At 49.6% G+C, this 23,888-nt stretch overlaps 1 long non-coding RNA gene across 2 annotated transcripts; it reads left to right on the top strand.

Moving 5' to 3' along the window:
* The first annotated feature begins 8,383 nt into the window (after window positions 1–8,383).
* LOC142827740 (uncharacterized) lies at window positions 8,384–20,789 on the top strand. 2 transcript variants are annotated; one of them, XR_016349037.1, is made up of 4 exons: window positions 8,384–8,578; window positions 10,595–10,682; window positions 13,268–13,398; window positions 20,673–20,789. It is a non-coding gene; the product is annotated as an uncharacterized LOC142827740 (long non-coding RNA). The 2 variants fall into 2 exon arrangements; XR_016349038.1 differs by having other exon boundaries at window positions 8,384–8,590.
* The last annotated feature ends 3,099 nt before the right edge of the window (window positions 20,790–23,888 follow it).

The raw sequence follows: 23,888 nt of genomic DNA, 5'->3' as shown, positions 1-23,888 counted from the left end.
GGCGGCTTCCAGGAGCTTGCCGGGGACCGCAAGAGGTGGGCACCCACCTGGGCTAGTGCGGACATCGTGGACCTCGTCCACGACCTCCGCACTAGGCACAGGAAAGTGGCCGTCTAGGGCAGAAGAGCTGCCAGCCTGGCCACCCAGGAGCAGGTGTGCATGAAAATCAAGGTGGTCCAGTGAGACCCCTGACCCTGAGCCCTGAGCTTACAATGGCCATACTGGGTCAGACCAAAGGTCCATTTAACCCAGTAGCCTGTCTGCTGACAGCGGCCAACCCTAGGGACCCCGGAGGGGATGGACCGAAGACAGTGACCAAGCCATTTGTCTCATGCCATCCCTCTCCAGCCTTCCACAAACTTTGGGCTGAGACACCACTCCTACCCCCTGGCTAATACCACTCCATGGACCCAACCTCCATCACTTTATCTCACTTCTCTTTAAACTCTGTTCTAGTTCTAGCCTTCACAGCCTCCTGCAGCAAGGAGTTCCACAGGTTGACTATTTGCTTTGTGAAGAAGAACTTTCTGTTATTAGTTTGAAGCCTGCTACCCATTCCTTTCCTTTGGTGTCCTCTAGTCCTTCCATTATGGGAACTAATGAAGAACTTTTCTTTATGCACCCTCTCCACCCCACTCATGCTTTTATAGACCTCTATCCTATCCCCCCTCAGTCTCCTCTTTTCTAAGCTGAGAAGTCCCAGTCTCTTTAGCCTCTCTTCATATGGGACCTGTTCCAAACCTCTGATCATTTTAGTTGCCCTCCCCCACCTCCTTTTAGCAGTCTCCCCGAGTTTTGTTCAATAAAGAGAGATTCTATTTTTGACCACACGTTTCTTTATTTTGTACAGCAGGAAGGAGGTCTAGGCAAGGGTAAGTGGAAGGAGGTGAGGGAGGAATGGGGTACAAGCCCCCGATGGGGAGGACTAGGCTGGCTCTGCAGTCTTCTGGGGGTGGAAGCTCTCCTGCAGCCCCCCAATTACCCCCTCATCCCAGATGGCAACCTGCGGCAAGTGCAGCCGGTCTGACGGCCGAGTGCTGTGATGTGCCCAGTGTGGGTACTCCGGGCAATACAAGCCAGGACTGCTTTGCATGCAGGGAACCCCTGAGAACTGTCTGTTCAGGGTGGGGGTCAGGTCCCTTTAAGCACAGCCCTCGGCTAGCCTGAGACAGCAGCTACATGCTCTAAGTCCTCCTCTGATGCCCTGCCGGCACTGCCTCCGGCCATCCTTAACCCCGGTTCAGGGTCCACTTAATGTGGACATGCTAGTTCGAATTAGCAAAACGCTAATTCGAACTAGTTTTTTAGTCTGGATGCGTTAGTTCGAATTAGCGCTGTAGTGTAGACATATCCTTACTGAGTTCTATCATGTCTATGGCATCTCCCAGCCCACTAGACAGTAATCCCGTCAAAGAATGAAAATGGATGGTTTCGGCAGGATTTAGTCTAGACAAAGACATGTTGACTGTTATCCTCCAGGTGCTTACAAGTTAATGATTTCAGAATTAGTTTCAGTATCTTTCCAAGAAATGAGGTCTGTCTGATGGATGTATAATTTTCCCAGTCCTGTTTGGTCCCTTTTTAAAGATAGATACAATCTTTCGGCCTTGCCCAGTTCTCTGTGACCTCACTTGTTCATCACGTGATCTCACATATATTCGGCCATTTTTATTAAATCTGTAGTTTTCTAATGTAATGTCATATTATTCAGGATCCACAGGAGTGATGACAACAAAGATTCTCAAGCCATCATCTCTGGGAAGCTGGAAGAAAATGCCTTGCAGTGAAAATCTTGAAGAAAATGCAGAAAGAGAACTTCTATTCTGTAGTATGACTTTTGCCTAACAGAAATAAAAGCAACTGGTTATGGTGGTGTATTGCAAATGTGTGTGAGTGTTTTCATGAGCAAACGTAGCTTCTTTTCAATCCATCCCCTCATGCAGGTCATTAATAAAGATGTTGAACAAAAATGGCCCTAGAACTGATCCTTGGACACTCTCCTTGATAGCGATCGTCAACCAGACAGCGAGCCATTGACCAACTTTGTTGAGAAAGATGATCTATCCAGCTTTCTGTCTACCTTACTGTCCATTTGTCCAATCCATACTTGAACTTGCTCGCAAGAGTACCAGGGGGGAAATATTAAAATTTTGCTAACTTCAAATTTGCTATATCATGTTCATTGCCTTCTTCATATCCAGAGAACCAGTTACCTCATCATGGAAGGCAGTCAGGATGGCAAGGCATGATTTTCTCTTGGTAAATCCATTTTGACAATTCCTGACCATTTCCCTCTTTTCCAAGAGCTTCAAAATGGATTTCTTGAAGATTCCTTCTATGATTTTGCCAAGGACTGAAGAAACTTCCTACTAAAGATAACACTGCCAGTTCTTTAGTAGATTTTGGTAGCTTCACTGTGGGATGGGGGTCACCCAGATCTCAAAGGGTACATCTACACTAGCCATCTGCTTTGAACTAGGGAGGCTAATGAGGGTGACCGAGACTGGAAATGAAGCACGGGATTTAAATATCCTGTGCTTTATTAGTATGTTCCTGGCCGTTCCCCATTTTGGAAATTGGCTAGCCCAGAATAACTGCCCGCGTCTCCATGCGGCAGAGAAGCGCAATTCCGAGATAAACCCCTTAGTTTGAATTAACAGTTCAAAATACAGGCAGTCCCTGAGTTACGCGGATCCGACTTATGTCGGATCCGCAGTTACGAACGGGGTTCCTCTCTCTGGTCTCCAGCAGACCAGGGAGAGGAAGCAAAGTGGCGGAACACGTGGGCAGCGGACAGGGCTGTCCGCTGCCCACGCGCTCCGAGGCTTGTCTCTGCTTTGCCCCTCCCCCCCGTCCCCCTGGTCTGCAGACCAGGGGGACGGGGGGGGGGGGCAAAGCAGAGCCAAGCAGAGCCAAGCCGCGGAGCGCGCGATCAGCTGACAGCCCAGATGCGTCTGGGCCGTCAGCTGGCCGGGCGCTCCGCGGCTTGGCTCTGCTTTGCCCCCCCCCCCGGTCTGCAGACCAGGAGGAGCGGGGTGGAGCAAAGCAGAGCAAAGCCGCAGAGCACGCGGGCAGCGGACAGCCACGGCGCGTCTGGGCTGTCCCGCTGCCCCCGTGCTCCGTGGCTTTGCTCCAGACACCTGTGGTACAGCAGCTGGGGCGCTGACAGTTGGTCCCGTAGCGCCGCTCTGGGCGCTACTAGACCAACCGGGCAGCACCCCAGCTGTTCTGCCCCAGGCTCCTGATTCAGCCACTGCTGGTCAGATTCAGCAGCAGCTGAATCAGGACACCTGGGGCAGAGCAGCTTGGGTGCTGCTGGGTTGGTCCAGTAGCGCCGAGGAGCGGCGGCACTACTGGACCAACCCAGCAGCACCCCAGCTGCTCTGCCCCAGGCATCCCCAAGTCAGCCGCTGCTGAATCTGACCAGCAGTGGCTGAATCAGGAGCCTGGGGCAGAACAGCTGGGGTGCTGCCCGGTTGGTCTAGTAGCGCCCAGAGCGGCGCTACGGGACCAATTCCTGGAATCAGCCGCTGATCAGTTTCAGCAGCAGCTGACTTGGGGATGCCTGGGGTTCTTAAGTTGAATCTGTATGTAAGTCAGAACTGGCGTCCAGATTCAGCCGCTGTTGAAACTGATCAGTTTCAGCAGCGGCTGAATCTGGACGCCAGTTCCGACTTACATACAGATTCAACTTAAGAACAAACCTACAGTCCCTATCTTGTACGTAACCCGGGGACTGCCTGTACTCAGAAGCCAGTGGCAGAACATTTCTGTTTACCAATCCATAATCTCATAGATCTGAAGGTGGCGGTCTTGTCACAGGCCAGTTGCTCAAGCCAAATCTACAGGGAAAGCTTGGAATCACAATGCATATGCAAATTCAATTCAATTAATCGTGGACTTAATTGTTAGAAAAAAGAAACTGCCCCTCCCCCCAGTAAAAAAGTTTGGCCAGGCCGCTCTTGTTCTGCAGTACTCCTTGAGAGAAACCGGCCGCACCCTTCCTGCATACCATTGCCTTTAGAAAAAGGAAAGGTGTGAAAAGGGGAAAATAGCCTCAGACTCTCCCGCCCGTCACCTTGGTGTGAGGACTGCGGGGCTTACCTGGTCGCATGAAATCTGCACAGTTTCGGCCCAACCCCTGGGACACAGACCCCCCCACTTGGTGACCATTGGGCCATATATGGTAATATACAAGCGCGGGAAAGCGATGTGCAGATTTGGGGATAAATACCCATCGCACAGTTCGCTCTAGGAGGTCTTCGCAACACACATACCACCGTGCGTGTGCCTTCTCGTATACTTCAAAGCGCTGCCGGCCTGATCAACCGACCAGTCACCTCCCCCGACTCTCGGGTGTAACCAAGGCCTTCGCAACCGAACCGATATCTGTGAAATGTTCTGTGTGCTGTGTAAGTTGGTATGTATGATTTGATTTTTTCCTGTTGTATAAGCTTAGTGTTGTAGTTGTTTTTGGGTAGTACATAAGAGTTTGTAGTTATCACTGTTATTTAATTACCGTAGCTGGATATTTTAAGATTAGAGACTATTCCTCTTGCCATTCCCATCCTTATATCTCTGACACGTTTAACTAGAAACCATAGAATAAATATAATAAATACTGTAAATTTATTATTAACACGGTCTTCTAAAAATCTTAGAATAAATACTATAAATTCACCACTGTCATAAATAAATAATTATTAGTCGATAAAACTGTCCACCTGGCTCTGTCCTTCCCCCCTTGGGTATTCATTATCGGACCTGTGATTCTCGCGACATTAATCAAGATATGGGGTGGTGGAACCTTTATCACTGAAGGTGCTAACTACTTTCTGAATGGTATCCTTCCTGCCTTATCCATCCACTGACTTTGATATTTATCTACTCAGGTTTAGCACCCTTTCTCCTGATACTTTATGCATAGAGGTAGGGGTGGGTGGGTGACAGAACATCTTTCTCCTGCATCCCTCCCCTTTCCCGTCTCCTATTTATTTCGAGTTTCCTTATCCTCTAAGCATAACTCAGGTCATCTGAAGAAGTGGGCGGTGCCCACAAAAGCTCATGATACCATCTACATGTTTTGTTAGTCTAAAAAGTGCTACCAGACCATTTGCTTGCTGGTTTTTTTGTTTTTTTCTGTAACAGACTAACTCGGCTACTCCCTGAAGCTGCCCAAATATGGTTATTCTCTAAATAGGGTTGCCAAATGGTTTCAACAAAAATACTAGACATACTTGATATTACATCACAATCTCCATGACATCTTATTTAGAAATACCAGACATTGATATTTTCTCAAGTTGTTTCCAGAACAGAAAGCTCAAATACTGGACTGTCCGGTTCAAACCTGGACACCTGGCAACCCTATCTCTACACCTAATTTGATAGATAGGATGACTGCATATGTCATGAGGTATCCTTGCAACTATAAATCCAACAGAGGATCATGCCCAATGTTCCTATAGGCCTTATAATATTTTAGTGCAATTCACTTTACAGATTTTTACTATTTAATTGTTTCACCGCATATCATCTTAGACTATCACCTTTTTATCATACATGAATGCCTTCTACACATACGTTAGCAATTATGTAGACATTCTGAATGGAAATCAGAAAGGTGAACACAGATATTGTGTCATAAGACATAAACCAGCGCAAGGCCCAATTCAACCTGGTCACCAGAGGCCACCTGCTCAGCCAGGGGCAGGTCCGCTACAAAATCAAAGACCTGCGTCAGGCCTACTTCCCGGCCCCCCAACCAAAGGCCGACCCAGACACCTGCCCTCGTTATGAGGCCCTGGACCGCATCCTGGGGTCTCACGCAGTCCCTGCCCCCCGGGTGGTGATCGACTCCAGGGCAGAGTGCCCTGCCCCTGAAAGAGGGGAAGAAGAGGAAGACGAGGAGGATTCAGGAGCCTGCAGGGAGCTTGCCCAGGACCCAGGACCCCCGAGTCATCCCACAGAGCCCATCAGCTATGTCATTGGAGGCCAGGGAGGGCTCCACACGTGAGTGCCATCATGGTCCCCTTACGTGGGCAGGGGAAGAAAGAGGGAGTCCAGAGACCATGTCTGTGGGCCTTGCCCACCATGGAGTAGCACCTGGGTGTCATGCAGGGGGCCTGGCCAGTTCCCCACAAGCCGACGTTGCCTTGCAGAGGGGGGCTGGGTTTCACCCACCATGTCCCCAGGGAGAACTGACCACTGCTCTTGTTTCACCACAGCCGCAGCACCTGCTAATGCAGGGCGCATCCTCCGGCCTGGAACAACCACCCGCACCAGGGCCAGCAGGCGCACCTGTGACTAGGAGGAGCACCAACGGCGGCACCTGTGGTTACTGGGGCAGCATCTCCGCAACCAGGAGCAATGGGTCCGCGAGGAACTGCGTCTGTGGCAGCAGAGATTGCAGGTGCTGGAGGAGCAGGGCCGTGCCCTCCGAGGTCATCTCCAGACCCTGGTGGACAGGTTCCTGCCTCCTTCTGCTCCACCTCCCGCTTCCTCCACCCTCCCGTCCCTCCTGCACCACCTTCCACACCCACTCCCCCCCGATACCTCCACGCCCATGTTGCTGTGAGATGGGAGAGCCAGCAAGACCCCAAACCCTGAGCTTTCCCTTCCCTTCCTCCCCTTTCCTCCCCCTTCCAGCTCCCTCCTCTTAGGTTTCCCACTCTCATCTCCCACGTTCATTCCTCCCTCCCCCCACCTCAGTTCTATGGAATAAAAGAGATTTTTATTGGCAAAACAGGTGTTTTTATTTTACATTAGGAAGGGTGGTTAGTGAGGGGAAAGAGGAAGAAGGTGAGGGTGGAAGAAGGCCCCAGTGGGGCATTCCAGGGAGAGTTCAGTCCTCCTCCACATGGAAACTCTCCCGCAAGGCTTCCTGGATCCGGACAGCCCCCTGCTGGGATTCCCGGACGGCGTCGGTGCAGGGCTGTACATACTTGCCAGCCAAGTGTTCCACCTCAGACATCAAGGATGGCAGGAAAGCCTCCCCCTACCTCTCGCATAAATTGATCAGCACACAACACGCTGCCACCACAGGAGGGATATTGTGCTCGGTGAGGTCGAGGCGGGTGAGGAGGCATCTCAATTGGGCTTTCAGGTGTCTGAAGGCCCCCTCCACCACAATGCGGGCCCTGGTGAGCCTGGCATTGAAGACCTGGTGGGAGGGGTTGGGGTGCCCCATGTACGGCTTCATCAGCCAAGGCTTTAGGGGGTAGGCCGCATGTCCCCTTCCCTGACTCTGATGTGGCGGTCGGGGAAGAAGGTCCTGGTGTGCAGCCTCTGGCACACAGAGGAGTTGCAGAACACCCGTGAGTCATGAGCCGTGCCGGACCAGCCCACTTTAATGTCCGTGAACTGGCCCCGGTGGTCAGAAACGGCCTGCAGGATCACTGAGAAGTACCCCTTCCTGTTGATATACAGGGAGGCCTGGTGTTCCAGGGCACAGATGGGGATGTGAGTCCCATCCATCGGCCCCCCCGCAGTTAGGGAAGCGGAAGGCGCCGAACACCTGGATGACCGCGTGCAGGTTGGTGAGGCGGAACACCCTGTGGAGCAGCAACTGGTTGATGGCCTTGAACACCTGCAGAGAGACACAGAAAACCGAGAATCACTGGGGTGCCTGGTTGGCTGGGAGTGTTCGTTCTCTGGCAATGTCCCATGCCCCAATCCCAGAAGGAACCCCCGCTGTAATCCTGGCCACCGTGGGCGGTGTGTAGTACGGTTGGGACAGACCAAACCATCCAGTACAAGGAACTTTCGCTTCCTCCCCCCGTTTTCCCTGGGGAAGACCATCCCCTTCTTGCAGCCCCCCGTCCTGGCTTAGTGGCCGGTGAGTGCCGTACCTGCATGAGCACTGCTCTGACGGTGAATTTCCCCACGCTGAACTGGTTCCCGACGGATCGGTAGCTGTCCGGTGTGGAGAGCTTCTACAGGGAGATGGCCACCCGCTTGTGGAGGGGAATGGTGGGCCTTATGCGAGTGTCCCATTGCTGCAGTGCAGGGATGAGCCACTCGCAGAACTCCAGGAAGGTGTCCTTCTTCATCTTGAAGTTCTGGGTCCACCGTTGGTCTCCCCAGCGCTCCAGGACGATGCGGTCCCACCAGTCGCTGCTGGTGTCCAGACGCCAGATACGGCAGGGGACGCTGGCGTCCGGATGCTGCTGCTGCTCCTCCATGACGCCTGTTGAAGTAAGTTGTTGATCAGAGACAAATGAGCAGATGTCCGTTATATGTGCCAAGATATTTTACCCAAACTGCTGTGGCCTAACATGTTTTACACAATCTGGGATGGCGCAAGATGTTTTACACAAAGACCCTAAATATTCCAGAGAGACAGAGTTGCAAGAATTCCATCATCCAAACGGTAGTAGGACAGTTCAGAATTTCCCCACAAGCAGGGTGCTTTCTGATTGGCCCAAAGCAGGTCGGCCAAGAAGAAACCAAGCTTTCAGCAACGGAATAAAATTGACAGTTTGTATCATCAAAACCCACTCCCTAAAGCTTATAGATCTGCACGAGAGACAGTAACTGGGACTGTCATCACCTGTCGATTGAGAGCATCCCCAAGCTGGTAACTATTAAGGTTGTTTCCCTTATGATCCCTCTACTATCTCTTCCTGTACAGGTCTGTCTCGGGAATGGTTGGGAGATGCAGAAAGAGAAGACTATTGGTGTCATAACTGTTTCTGTGACTGAACTACTTGAATGAACTCTCTAGCTTTCTGGAGAAACGACTTGGAGCCACTGTGATGCAGTGCTAGAGAACAGGCCTTCATTCCAGCTTTCATGGATAAGTAGCAAAATTCCGTGCATTTCGTTTATGCAAATAAAAGCATGGCTATTTTAAAGCTATCTGAGTTAAAAGCATGGGCAGGATAATTCCAGTTATCTGACATCCCTTTATATAAGGAATCCTAGTTACCCAAACGCGCTGTGTGACTCACCCACTGCTGAGCTACCTTTAGCGTGGTGGGAGCTGTGATTTGGGAGATTTTCCAGAATTATCAATGAGGACAAGGGAAAAAGGGAAGAAGAAGTAGGAATAAGGTAGGGGGAAGAATAATTGAGGAGGGAGAGAAAAAGCAAACAGGGAAGAGAGACAGAGGAATGGGTTACGGTAAAGACAGAAAGGAAAAGCCTTCAAGGAGAGAAAGGACAAAAGGAGACACAGGGCAGGAGTTAGGGAAGAGAACAGGGCCGAAGGGATGGGGAATGAGGAAATGCAGAGGAGGGTGAAGGAGAGAGAAAGGGAAGGAAAAGAAGAGCAGAGGAATAGCCACAGAAGCAGACAAACACCTTTTTGCTTCTTGAGGGAATCCTGACATGGACAATTCTGGGTTCTATAAGCCCCTGTATAAATAGTGAGGGGTAGGGCCAGCTCTCTTCTCTGGAGCTGTCAGTGCTCAAGGAGAACCAAACAGTCTCCTGTCTCCCTTTGCTTCATTACCCTTCCTTCTCCTTTTCCCTCCTTCTGCCTTCTCTCTGTCTCCCTTTGGGCTCTGCCCATACAGCACCTTGGGAATTCCCCTCACTGCAGCATGTAGGGGTGAAGCGCAGCTCAGAATGACCCCTTCCTCTTCCGAGTTCCCTTTGGATTCTAACTTGAAATTCTCTTGCATATTGTCTGCCCAAATGCCTGGTTATCTCAAGTTTTGGATGTCTCCCAGGCCTGTCAGATAAATGGGTGTGTGCTGTAATAGAAGGAATAAAATATACTTTATTTCACTAATAAACTCAACCATTGTTGTCTAAAATTGGGGTAGCTCAGGCTACGTCTATACTGTAGCCTTCTTGCAGAAAAGCATATGCAAATGAAGCACGGCGTGGAATATCCCTGCGCTTCATTTGCTTAAATAATGAGCAGCCATTTTTGTGCAAGAGGCTTTTGAGAAAAAAACAAGCTGTGTACACGGCTCCTTTTAGCACAAAAGCCTCGTGCTCAAAATCGGCTGCTAATTAATTATTCAAATGAAGCATGGCAATATTCCATGCCGCGCTTTATTTGCATAAGCTTTTCTGGACGAAAGCTACAGTGTAGACGCAGTCTCTGTATGTGGGTGCCCCAGTTTCCCTGGGCACTGCACTGAAGCCCGGTGCGGAATTGGCGTTTTGGATGTGACTCTCACTGTGGGGGAGGCTACTTGAGGCTGCCCCAGTTCAGCAATTACACACAAAAGGCTCAGGCTCTCATGTAACCTGAGGCTGGGTGGGGTGTGTGCGTGTTGCAACCAGATAACCCCTCTTGCCCAGGAAGCTGAACAAAGGAGGAGGCAGGGCTGACTATAGGGTGAGACAGGTCCTGAGTGTGTGTGTGTGTGAGTCTCTGCTGTCTTAGGATGCAGGGAGGTGGCCCAGGGCTCTGCCTTTCGGCCCCCGCTCCAGAAGATGGATTGTACTGGCTGCTCCTGGTTCCTGAGCTAACCAGTCTGTGCTATGCTGCACCCTTGTGAACGAAGACATCTTCTGTTCGACTTGCTGGCGGAGAGTCACATTTGGCTGCTGATGGGAGTGTGGGGCCAGAGACTCCCCGCTCTTCAGTGACAACCTATAAATGTCTCCTCTCTGTCTTTTTGTATTTTCTCTGCAGCTACGCTGAGATCCCTGCTCATCTCCAGCCATGAAGATCCTTTATCTGCTCTTTGCTCTTTTATTTCTGGTGCTCCAGGTTGCACCAGGTAAGATGTCAATGAAAAGGGGGTGATGATGCAGAGGGATCTCTAGCCTGCACTTACATTGTCTCACCCTTTCATTTAGATAAACATGGGACTCTTTTTACAATGAACACTAGTGCCTCTTCAGGGCTTGTCTACACTGCAAGCTTAGGACGATGTCGTTAGCATAAGGTCACATTTGTAATAAGTCTGTTTATACTACTGAACCCTTTCCTTCCACCTAAAGGGTTTTTAAAATTTACCCTCGTACTTCATAAAGTCAGAATGGACATTCATGCCTGGAATTAAGGGCAGTGTAAACACTATAATTTGCTTCCAGGACTACATGTACACTGCTATGCTATTTCAGGATACCGGAGTACCCTGAAATAGCTATCCCGCGTCTTCACAGCAAGTCCGTTATTTCTGGCTTGCTATTCTGAGATCTTTGCAAACCTCCTCATTTTACAAGGAGTAAGGGACGTGTTGTACTAGCGCTTTATTTCAACATCTGGTGCTGTAGACAGTGCCAAATGACAAAATAAGCTATTTTGAAATAGCATCGAAATAAGATATGCAATTTGCATGGCTCAAATTGTGTATCTTATTTCGACTTACAGTGTAGTTTGGACACACCCCAAGTGATGACCCCGAGTGTTCCAGTGTGACACTCTAGTGAGGACTTTGATCTGCAATGCTGTTGAGCCAGGCAACTTGGAAAAGCCCTTAAGAATTTTGGAATGCTTATTCCCTGTTGGAGCAGCTGTGGAGAGCTGAGCATGCATGTCCAAGGGCACGAATGCATTTCAGCAGGGATCATTCCAGAGTATCTGATTGCTGGGTGGGAGGTGGAAGAGAGTCCCTGCAGGCAGAGCTCCGAACCAGCAAAACGAATGCTGATATCTATGTCCAAATAGCACAGGGCAATACCACGTGAAGATAAAGGAGCTTAGACAAGTGTACCACAGGACAAGGCTAGTGAACAGCTGCTTTGGTTCTCAGACACAGATTTGGGAGGGTGACCACAGGCACCCACTAGCACCACCAACTCTGTTTTCATCCACGAGGCACTGGGGCCTTAGCCAAAAATTTCAATTTGCTGCTAGCACTGTGAGATAGCTACCCACAATGAATCACTCCTAGACTGGATGCAATCTCTGGCAGAGATCAGGATGTGCACTATTGAAGGCAGCCACCTAGTGGGGACATGCAAAATTGCAGTTGTTAAATCAGATGCTCCGAGACAAATTAAATCAACCTAATATCGTAGTGTGGACTCAGTCTGAAGAAAATACATAAAATTTGAGAGGAATTGCCCTGATTCCAGGGATGTGTTTTTGCTTCCCCCAGTAAAAATGATTGAGATTTGACTGAGTTATGACCAGTAAGAAAAATATTCCATAGTATTTTCCTCAGACCTCTCTGAGGCGTGCTGCTTACGTCACCGCAGAATCTATCAGCACGGCATGTAGAGTATTCCTGAAGCAGTCAATCACAGAATTCGAAAACTAGGTTGGATACAGAAAAATGAATTCATGCCAACCCCGTCCAATATATCTTTGGTCTAGGAGCAGGCACACAGAGCCGGCTGCTGGAAGACTGTAATTTACAATGCTGCTTCTGCTGCTGGCTAGTGTTAATAATTCGGTGCTTTCATAGCCTCAATTATAATATCAGGGCTCATTTGCCACTGAGAAGTTACGTGGTTGGGAATAGAGCCCAGGTCTATAAAATGATAGTCCCTAATCCCAGTGTCTTGGCCCCCACTCTCACCTCTCTGAGAACCTACCACAGGTATGTGTTTGGCTTTCTTCCTTGGAATGATCTCATCTGTTTGGGGCAGTATTTGCCACCCTGGCACGTCTCTGTTTCAGTTGCCCAACAAACTCCTGTTAAAAATGCTCCAACCTGATTATTCTACAAATTTTGGTTGTGTGCCTGGGGGCAGGATTTTCAAAGCTGCAGGTTCTTCAGAGTGGCCACTGCTCAGCAAGAAAGTATTCGTGAATGAGTCTTCAGAAAAAAAAAATCTGTTCAGAGTCTCACAGAGAGGCAGGCATTCCTTCTCTTAGAAAAATGACAGTCATCCCACCTGATGCAGCGCAGAATCCTAGCTGGCTAAATTCCATTGATGCTTCCTGGCACATCACTGTAGCAGCCAGAGGGAACCAAATTTACAGCTGGAGCTACTAAAAGGAAGGTGAAGAGGTGGTTTATATGCTTCGTAGATGATGCTCAAAATTTAGCTGTGAAATAGTCCTAGGATCAGGAAGGTGCCTGAGATGTGCATGTGAAAATCTATTCAGAGTTGGTTGAATTGTTCTCTGTGAAAATATCCCCACTCTTGGAGCAATCCTATTCAACATTTTTATGAATGACCTGGCAGAGAACATAAAATCATCACTGATAAAGGTTGCTATTCAACGTGCACAAAATTGCAGCCATGTAAGAATTATTAAATATCAAACAAAATGGTGCACAGAAAGATTAGTATAGTGACTAGGCAGTGTCTTAGTGAGTGGGAAACACCTGTAAAACTGCAAACACAATGCTCAGTTCCCCTTATGTGTATTTATGAAATTCAAGACTGTTTTTGGTTTTTGGTGCAGGATTTGGGTGTTCTTCTCTTTGTGAAATGCGATGTAATAGCATGGGAGGCTGGTGCTTTTATCATCATTGTCATTTCAGTACGAGTTTCATATTTCACTGCGCTCCGTTCGTATGCTGTCGTCGAGGCTAGGTAAGTTCATGATTCCACAAGGAAGACATGACTATGTGAACAGAGATATTTTTCCATCACTTTCTATATTGTTTAATCTTGGTGGAGGCGTATGACAAAGCACTGTCCAGGCTTCTGTGCTTTCCTGGATCCGGCCCGCCTAGGAGCTTACTTACTGACTTCTTTTATTTAAAGCAGCCTTCCCCTAGTTGCGAAGAGCAACTCCTCTGAGACCTGGCTACATCAGCATCAACTCCAGCACAATCCATAGGACAGTGGTTGAAAGAGGACAGCACAGAGCCAGTTACATCAGCATTAGTTTGTCCATGGGTCAATTCTGTCAAAGCACCTATAAGTGCCAGACCATCATTATTTGGGCATAAGCTACTCCGGAGATATATTCTGAAATAGCTTATTTCAAAATAGAGCGTCCACACTACAGGGGAGCTTCAAAATTAGTCTGAAGCAGGCTCCCGTTATGTGGATGCACTACATAGATTTAGAGCCCCGAGAAGCATGGGGGAAATATTACTTAGAATGGCTCTGGTGAGGAGCTATTTCGAAATAGTAACACTGGAGAGTCCATCATAAGACGGGATTTTCAGGTGTTCTCTCTTGAGCACTCTCTCTCTCTCTCTCTCTCCTACTGCCTACCCCCCTCTCTCTCAGCTCTCCTCTGCCTCCTGCCTCTCTCTGGGTATGTCTACACTACAGCGCTAATTCGAACTAACTTAGTTCGAATTACTTAATTCAAACTAAGATAATTCGAATTAGCGCATCCAGACTTAAACACTAGTTCGAATTAGCGTTTTGCTAATTCAAACTAGTATGTCCACACAGACTGTACCCTGAACTGGGGTTAAGGATGGCTGGAAGCAGTGCTGGCAGGGCATCAGAGGAGGACTTATAGCGTGGAGATGCTGCCTCAGGCTAGCCCAGGGCTGCGCTTAAAGGGACTCGACCCCCACCCTGGACAGACAGTTCTCAGGGGTGCCCTGCTTGCAAAGCAGTCCTGGCTTGGAGTGCCCTGAGTGCCCACATTCGGCACATCACAGCACTCAGACATTAGCCCGGCTGCACTTGCCACAGGCTGCCATCTGGGGAGAGGGGTCAATCGAGGGGCTGCAGGAGAGTTTCTACCCGGAGGAGCCCGCAGAGCCAGCCCAGTCCTCCCCATCAGGGGCTCGTACCCCATTCCTCCCTCAACTCCTTCCACTTACCCCTCCCTAACCCCCCTTCCTGATGTACAAAATAAAGGACACGTGTTCAAAAATAGAAACTCTCTTTATTGAACAAAACTCGGGGAGACTGCTAAAAGGAGGTGGGAGAGGGGAAGAGAGAGGGTGGGAGGGGGAGGGCAACTAAAATGATCAGAGGTTTGGAACAGGTCCCATATGAAGAGAGGCTAAAGAGACTGGGACTTCTCAGCTTAGAAAAGAGGAGACTGAGGCGGGATATGATAGATGTCTATAAAATCACGTGTTGTGTGGAGAGGGTGCATACAGAAAAGTTCTTCATTAGTTCCCATAATGGAAGGACTAGAGGACACCAAAGGAAAGGAATGGTAGCAGGCTTCAAACGAATAACGGAAAGTTCTTCTTCACAAAGCAAATAGTCAACCTGTGGAACTCCTTGCTGCAGGAGGCTGTGAAGGTTAGATCTAGAACAGAGTTTACAGAGAAGTGAGATAAAGTCATGGAGGTTGGGTCCCTGGAGTGGTATTAGCCAGGGGGTAGGAATGGTGTCCCTGGCCTCTGTTTGTGGAAGGCTGGAGATGGATGGCACAAGACAAATGGCTTGGTCATTGTCCTCTGTCCATCCCCTCCAGGGTACCTAGTGTTGGCCACTGTCGGCAGACAGGCCACTGGGCTAAATGGACCTTTGGTCTGACCCAGTACGGTTATTCTAAGCTCAAGGCTCAGGATCGGGGGTCTCAGTGGACCACCCTGATTTTCATGCAAACCTGTTCCTGGGTTGCCAGGCTGGCAGCTATCCTGCTCTAGACGGCCACTTTCCTGTGCTTAGTGCGGAAGTCGTGGATGAGGTCCACGATGTCTGCACTGGACCAGGAATGCGCCCGCCTTTTGTGGTCCTGTGCAGGCTCCCGGGAGCCGCCAGCCTGGTCCCGGGAAGAGGGGGAGGGCTGGGTGGCAGTGGGTGGCTGGCTCGAGCCGTGCCAGGTGCAGGGTCTGCTGGCTGGGTGCTGGCAGGCTTGCACCTGGCACAGGCACCGTAGCCAGCCCTTGCCCCTTTAACGAGTCCGGGGCCGGGAGGGGGGCAGTAGAGTTTCCCTGGTGTTGGCCAGAGTGGCCACCAGGGAAAGCTGGGGAGGGCTAGCCTCCCACTAGTTCGAATTAATTGGCTACACAGCCCTTAATTCGAACTAGTTAATTCGAACTAGGCTTAGTCCTCATGGAATGAGGTTTACCTAGTTCTAACTAAGCGCTCCGCTAGTTCGAATTAAGTTCGAACTAGCAGAGCGCTAGTGTAGCGCCTATCAAAGTTAATTCAAATTAACGTCTGTTAGTTCGAATTAACTTTGTAGTGTAGACATACCCTCTCTGTCTCTTTCTTTCTCTTCTCCCCGTCCTGCCTCTCTCTTCCCTATGTCTTTCCCCTTCCTCTTCCCCTTCCCCTTCCCTTCAGCTTTGAAGTTTGGCTGAGTACTGCCTGCTCAGCCGGGCTGCCGCGAGGGAGGGGGGCGGGGCTGTGACGTACTTGGCCAGGGGGTGGGGCTGTGTACATCACCGCCCTTCCTTCCCCTTCAACCGCAGGGGAGCCAAAATGGCCCCTTGCACTGCTGGCTCCCCCAGCGGCCCAGCTGAGGGTGCAGCACTCAGATGAGTGTCACAGTGGGAGAGGAAAGGGGGCGGGGAGGTACACAGGCCCTCCCCCTGGCTGTGTATGTCACTTCTCCGCCACTTTTCCCTTCCTCCGTGGTGGCTCGGTTGAGTGTTGCACGCTCAGCCGGGCCTCTGTGGGGGAGGAGGGGTAGAATGATGATATACCCAGCTAGGGGGCGGGGCTGTCTACATCACCGCCCCTCCCTCTCCTCTTCCCCGGTGGCCCGGCTGAGGGGCGCACCACTCAGCGCCACGGCGGGAGAAGGAAGGGGCCATGTACATCACTGCGCCGCCCCCACTCAGCTGGGCCCCGGCGGGATGGCAAGCGTTGGCAAGAGGCCCTTTGGGGTCCAACTGCGGCCAGTGTCTGCACCCCCCCCCCGCCAGGTCTGCTTCCAGCCCCCCTTCTCCTGTCCAGCCCCATAACCCCCAACCCCCCCAGCTCTGCTTCCCACCCCCTCTTCCTGCCGGCAAGCCCCACGGCCCCCTGGACACACTCCCCACCAGCGCTGCTTCCCTCCCCCCTTCCTCCAGGCCCCCCAGTCCTTCCCATACTGCCCCCCCAGTTCTGCTTTCCACCCCCTACCAGCCAGGCCTGCCTCCTTCCTCTCTCTGTGTGGCGCCTCCCCCCCCTTCCCCTCCCTTCCACTCCCCCCCCACGTGGCTGAGCGGCGGGGCCTGGCGTGGGGAGCAAGCAGTGGCAAGTGGTCCTTTGGGTGCCACGCAGGGAGGGAAAGGGGGCGGGGCTGGCTGGATGGGGGATGGAAAGCAGAGCTGGGGAGTAGATTGGGGGCTGTGGGCCTGGAGAGGAGGATGAGGGAGGGGCAGAGGAAAGGGGGAGGAAAGCAGCACTGGTGGAGAGGGATGTCTGGGGGCCTGAGCAGCCCGAACCAGCACAGAGTAAGGAGAAGGCATTACAGACGCACAGACACTGGGCTACTATATTTCATAATAGTAACAGTGCAGCATCTACACTGCAGCTATTTCGGAAGAGGAGTTCATCTCCGTGGAATGAGGTTTAAAAAAGTCTGAATAAGCTGACAACAATGAATTGCTGTGTAGATGCTCCCATTGTTACTAACGGGAGAGTGTAGACACACCCGGACTCAGAGCAGAACATTTTTGGAGTTCTGTAGTGATTAGTTCTTGACCATGCACCATTTAACATTTTTGTTTACTGACCAGGAAGAAACCTTAAAATCATCACTGACAAAGATAGCAAAGAACTTTAAAAAAGCAGCAGTAGGAAATAATGAAGCAGGGAAGGCAGGCAACAGAAGAATCTCAGTCACTTGCTAAAGTGGACGCAAACAAAAAGAAAAATAGCTTAATGCAGTTACAACTAAGAGTAGTCACCTAAGAACAAAAAAAGGGGGGAACTGTGTCCTGGAAAGCAATGGGCTCGGCTAGTCTATGCGGAAGATTCGAAGGAGGATATGCAAATTCCGCAGGAAAGCTCCGCTTTCGAAAATGAGATCAGAAGAAGATATGGAAATTCCTGAAGAATTTGCATATCCTCTTTCGAATCTTCTGCATAGGCTAGACATAGCCTTAGACAAAGGAACACAGGAAATCAAACTGGACCCCGGACTGACCACTGTGGGGCCCCAATACGCACATCCTACCAGTCTGAAAGTGAACCATTGACAACTGCTGTTTGATTGTGTTCTTTCAACCATTTGTGCCTCCACCTTATAGTAATATCACCTAGACCAGTGGTCGGCAAGCCGCGGCTCGCGAGCCACATGCGGCTCTTTACACTCTTTAATGCGGCTCTTCTGTGTGCCGGGCGCCCGCTCCCCTCCCTCCTCTCGGGCGGCCGCCCCAAAAGTCTAGTTACTAGACCAAACCGCAATTCAAACCGCATTTGGAGTGGGGCGGGGCCGCAGGGGGCGGGTGGGCGTGGGCCGGGATCCAATGGGGCTCCGGGGGCGGGGCCTCACCTGGGAAGGGGGCCGGGTGGTGTTTCTCGGCACCTCCTGCTGCTCAGCGCCGCTTCGTGTGAGTGCCGGGCCGGGGGGCAGTGAGACGGGGGGGGGGGGGGGAATAGGAGGGCATAGAGATAGTGAGGGGGGGTAAAGGAAGGGGGCTAGAGGCGGGGACGGGGGGGGCGCCACCCGGGCAGAGTGGCGGGTGGAGGAACCGTGGGACGGAGGGGAAGATGGGGCGGGGGGAGAAGGAGGGGGCAGGGGCGGGGAAAGGAGGGCAGTGGGGCAGGGGGGAATGGAGGGGGCAGGGGCAGGGGCGGAGGGGGAGAAAGGAGGAGGCAGGGGCAGTGGGGCGGGTGGGGAATGGAGGGGGCAGGGACGGGTGGGGAGAAAGGAGGGGGCAGGGGCAGTGGGGGGGTGGCGCCCGGGCAGCACGGCGCCCGGCCGGACACACAGCGGGGCGGGGGAGTGGACGAGACAGGGGCACTGGGAAGGGGTAGAGGACGGGGCGGGTCAGTGAGGCGGGCGGGGACGGAGAGGGCAGACGGGGAAGTGGCAGGAAGGGCGGGGTGCGGAAAAGGACAGTGCGGACGCGTGGAGGAGGGGCAGATCAGACACTTCTTTTCGTTGCGGGAAGTCGGGGTGTCTGCATTGTATGGTCGGGGGGTGGTGGCGTTGGGGTCTCTACACGGAGCTGCCTGTCTCTGGTGCTGGGACCCCAGTCTCTTGGGGCGGGCTGCCTTTGCTCGCGGGTCTCACTCCTTGCTTCACAGCTCGTTTGTTTTGTTGCGGAGCCTTTTCTCAGCTGAGACCCCCACCCTGGCTAGCCTGTGCTGCTGTTGCGCTTTGAACGTTATGCTAAGCATTTTGGAGCATTTAGTTTGAACCTGTGTAAAACACTCCTGGGCAGATAAACGGCCCGGGAGAGTAGAGGGGTGGATTTTAGCGATGCTTCATTCTGAATTTTTGCTTGGTCTGAAATGAGAGAAGAAGTTTCTTTCTGTGTGAATTAAACAGTCTGTAAAATACTAGTTCTTTCTTATCGTAATCACTCGGAGGGGCCTGTGCAAAGATACTCAGTGCAGAAGGTCCCTTATCATGATAGCCAGAGACCCGACAACACACAGATACCTCTAAGAAGTGTTAACAAGAACAGCCGGGATTCTGGAAACTGGAAGCTCTCTAAAAATCCAGTGCAGTCTTCACCCTTGAGGTTACTCACTTCTTGCAATTGAACAATGAAAATAGGGCGATTGGGTTGCAGGATTTGGTTTTTTTTATTGTAGCCTTTCTGTAATTGTTCCAGTGAGTTAATGCACTTCCTCATGTTTGGATTGCAGATACTGCTGGGGAAGCTTTGTTTATTTAAAACTGACCTGCTGGGAGGGGGTTGTTCCTTTTGTGCTGCTTTGTGATGTGTAACTGTAGCCTGAACATTTTAAGGTTTTATTTGCTTTCTGGGACCTTATAGTTAGGAATTTCAAGCTTGAGATGTGAATTTGGACAGAGGGAGACTGATCTGAAAGACTGAGCTGGCAGCATAGAGATGGTAGTTGAACTTCTTTGCAATTTAGTTTACTTGGCTATAAGGTATAGATGAAGAGCCCTATACAACTTCCACAGAAAGATGGAGTGGGGATGAGGATTTTCAGAAAGACCTATTGATGGAGGATTAGAGATGTAGGGGAATCAGAAGAGAACAGTTCACTGCTGAGGAAAAGGGTTTTAACTCATGCTCACTAAGGCACAGCAATTTAGCTTTAAACTTGGGTTAGCAGTGCTAGCTCATCTGAGGCTGCCCTATAGACTTTAACAGTATACTAATAAGAGTTAAATGCTGTGTTGCTGTATCTTCACTGTTTTGTCCTAAATTAGCTACCCTTGAGTTAAGCATACTTTTTTTATGTAGACATACCCAAGAGTGGTGAAAAGGCATACTTGCATGCAGAATATTCTCAATAAAAACTTATTGAAACTAAAAACAGTGTACCATCCTATGTATTTTCAGGTTTAAAAATGTGGCTCTCAAAATAAATTTCAATCGTGGTTTTGGCGAGATTTGGCTCAGTTGAAAAAAAAGGTTGCCCACCACTGACCTAGACTACATTTTCCTAGTTTGTACATGAGAAAGTCATGGGCAACTGTGGCAAACTCTTATTAAAACTCTTACTGAGCTAGATCATGTCTATGGCATCTCCCAGCCCACTAGACAGTAATCCTGCCAAAGAAAGAAAAAGGATTGTTTCGGCAGAATTTAGTCTAGACAAAGACATGTTGTCAGGTATCCTCCAGGTGCTTACAACTTAATGATTTCAGAAATAGTTTCAGTATCTTTCCAAGAAATGAGGTCTGTCTGATGGATGTATAATTTTCCCAGTCCTGTTTGGTCCCTTTTTAAACATAGATACAATCTTTTGGCCTTGCCCAGTTCTCTGTGACCTCACTTGTTCATCACGAGATCTCACATATATTCAGCCATTTGTATTAAAACTGTAGTTTTCTAATGTAATGTCATATTATTCAGGGTCCACAGGAGTGATGACAACAAAGATTCTCAAGGCATCATCTCTGGGAAGCTGGAAGAAAATGCCTTGCAGTGAAAATCTTGAAGAAAATCCAGAAAGAGGCTCTCTATTTTGTAATATGACTTTTGTCTAACTGAAATAAAAGCAACTGGTTGTGGTGGTGTATTGAAAATTTGTGTGAGTGTTTTCATGAGCACACGGAGCTTGTTTTCATACAGAGCAATGGGGATGATGGCCGTGTTTTGAAATGTTTTCAAGGTGGAGTTGTTAAAAGGGACAGAGAGAGAAATCTCCTCCGTGTTCTAAGTCCCTAGACTTTGACGTGGTTATTACATGGCTGGCATAGGAATAGTAAACAAGTGAGAGAAGACCGGCAGTGCATCTCTCCTCTTCTCTACCAACTGCCTCATCATTCCCCATGACATTCCCCACGACAGGTAGCCAATATGAGTTCCCATGTCTCCTTCCCTCCCATCCCATTAAGCTCGTAGTTGGTCTCCTGTCCTGTCCTGCTGGGCTCACATATCACAGGCAGAACCTCATGCACAAGACATCAGCCCAAGTTTGATACTGAGCTAAGCCCCTCATTCCCACAACCCATCTCCATCTGAGACACCTGCCTCTGCTTCAGCCAGGCTTCCCCAGCCATTTTAACCCAGTGCTGCCCTGCTCCAAAGCTCAGCCCTGCCCCACACACAGCCCAGTCCATGGGGTGATAGTTACCCTAACTGTGTGCTTTCTGGGTGTCACGTGATCAAACTTTAAATGTCCTCCAACCCTCCTTCTTCCCTCCCACCCCCCTCTGTATTTCAGGTCACATGGAAAGACAGTGAGAGGGCCTCAGGCAGGCCAGGAGTAGCAGGGCTTTGCAGATGTAAGGACACTCAGAAAGGATGTAGAAGGGCTTGCAGTCTTGCACAGCGTCTGAGCTTCTGTACCTCTCAGCATGCCCACAGGAGGAGAGAATTGAACACTGACATCCCTCCATCAACCCTAAATCCTCAACTTCCTCTGCTACCCCTCCACTCACCCTGCCCTCTTCTATCCCCTGTAGCTGCGAACCCCCCTCCCCCACACACAAACACAGACACACACTTTTTCCTCTACCCATTTATCCATCTCCTCCTCATAGCCCCATCCTTCTGTGCAGGCCCACATCCTTATTCCCTCTTATTGCAGTCTTTCGCCCTGCAAGCATTCTCAAGGGGAATTGATTTTCTTTTAAAAAACAGTGGCAGTGCATTATATATAGTCAGCTGAGCTCAGATCTCATTTCTCCGTAATTATAATCAGAAAAAAATGGGGAGAGTCAAGTTCAGTCTCAAATTTCTCCCCCAAAACAGCTTTCAAATATCAAACGTCATCTTTTATAACTCCTGTATAATGTAACCCATTCAACAGCCCTGTTTCCTCCATTCTTTGAGCTCTGTTCCTCATGGTGGCCCATTCGCTTTCTATCCTTTCCCTCCAGCGTTATGAGGAGATAACCCAATGCACTTTTGACTTTCCAAAGATGGTTGTTGTCCCATTCCTCATTCTTATTATCTCACATGTCTGGGTGACACTTCTCATGGAGTGAAGTCACCAAAATCTTCTGAAGAACTGGCACCATCTTATTTAGTAGAAAGTCCCCTCGGTCCTAGGAAAAATAAAAAAAGGGATTATAAAGGAATCCATTTTGAAGCACTTGGAAGAGGGAAAAATAATCAGGAACTCTCAACATGGATTCACCAAGGGCAAGTCACGCCTCAGCAACCTGATTGCCTTCGATGCCTTCTTTTAAGCCAACTCCCTCCCGCAGTGACTACTGCTTCACCCTCCCCTGGCTGCCTCTGATACAGTAGTCGAATAGTGACTCACATTTCCAGTTACCACTTGGAGGGTTGACAGGTTCTTGTCACAGGATCAGGGCCAGTATTTAAATTATTGTATGGTTGTGAATCTTATGTGCAGAGTTGCAAGACTCACACTACAAGAACTCTCATATGCTTACAAATATATTTTATTAATATACTTAGAACAGTCGCAAACACCCTAACTTAGACAGATAGACTGGGAATGTAGATCTATATTTCCACATAAACCGTTCCTTCTAGAACATCCTAAAGTGTAGTCCATCATCTTACTCATCACCATCACCTTCCCTATAGTCATCAAGGGCCATCATTCTTGCACCTCCCAAAGAATACATCTCCGTCTGCTCCCGCACCTTGGTTGGGATGGCCTTTTTATATATTATGGTGATTATGTCATGTTTGATACATATTCACTAGGGGACCTTTTCATATTGCCTTATTTGTATTTCCTCCCCCTACTAATGGTGAAATGTTTGTTTGTTTTTGTTTTTCTCATATACATCAGTTTCCTACCATGTTCCCTTCTGTGGTTTACAGATCACATTTGTTATTTTTATCCTACTCCAGTTACTCGGTCTAGTCTTAACTTGGTATTTCAGGGTTTTCCAAGTCGTGATGGGCCTGGTAAGTTTAGGGGTATGCTTGGAAGCCCGTAATGCCATGAAAAGTTGCTTCATCTTACCACTCTTTATCTAGGTGGGAGGTCCCAACTATCTGTTAAATTTGCTTTGGCTCAACATACAGGATGTAGCCCGTAGGCCTCTTCTGTTACAGCAAACTACTTCAGCATAAACCTATTGCACCTTGTTTTAATAACCAAATATTTAAACCCTATGGAAATAAGAAATCTATACGATAGAGTATAGGGAAGCAAGTAGGTTAGCCCTACAGGCTAAAACTGGGAAGGGGATTTAGGAGTGAGTACATAAGAACATATCCTAAGAATGGCCGTACTGGGTCTGACCAAAGGTTCATCTATCCCAGTAGCTTGTCTGCCAACAGTGGCCACCACTAGGTGCCCCAGAGGGGGTGGACCGAAGACAATGATCAAGCGATTAGTCTCCTGCCATCCTTCTCCAGCCTCTGACAAACAGAGGCCAGGGACACCATTTCTATCCACTGGCTAATAGCCTTTTATGGACCTAACCTCCATGAACTTATCTAGCTTCTCTTTAAACTCTGCTAGCCCCCTAGTTCGAACTAGGGAGGCTAATGTAGGCATTCAAAGTTGCAAATCAAACCTGGGATTTCAATATCCCGTGCTTGATTTGCATCTTCCCTGCCGGTCACTATTTTTGAAATGTACAAGTCCTGACTAACTGCTTCACGTGGCAGAAACCCAGTAGTTCGAATTAAAGC

This window comes from Pelodiscus sinensis, chromosome 3, assembly GCF_052426305.1.
Source record: "Pelodiscus sinensis isolate ZL-2025 chromosome 3, ASM5242630v1, whole genome shotgun sequence".
Lineage (NCBI taxonomy): Eukaryota > Metazoa > Chordata > Testudines > Trionychidae > Pelodiscus > Pelodiscus sinensis.
Note: the sequence above shows the minus strand (reverse complement) of the source record. Positions and strands in the feature narration are given on the sequence as shown.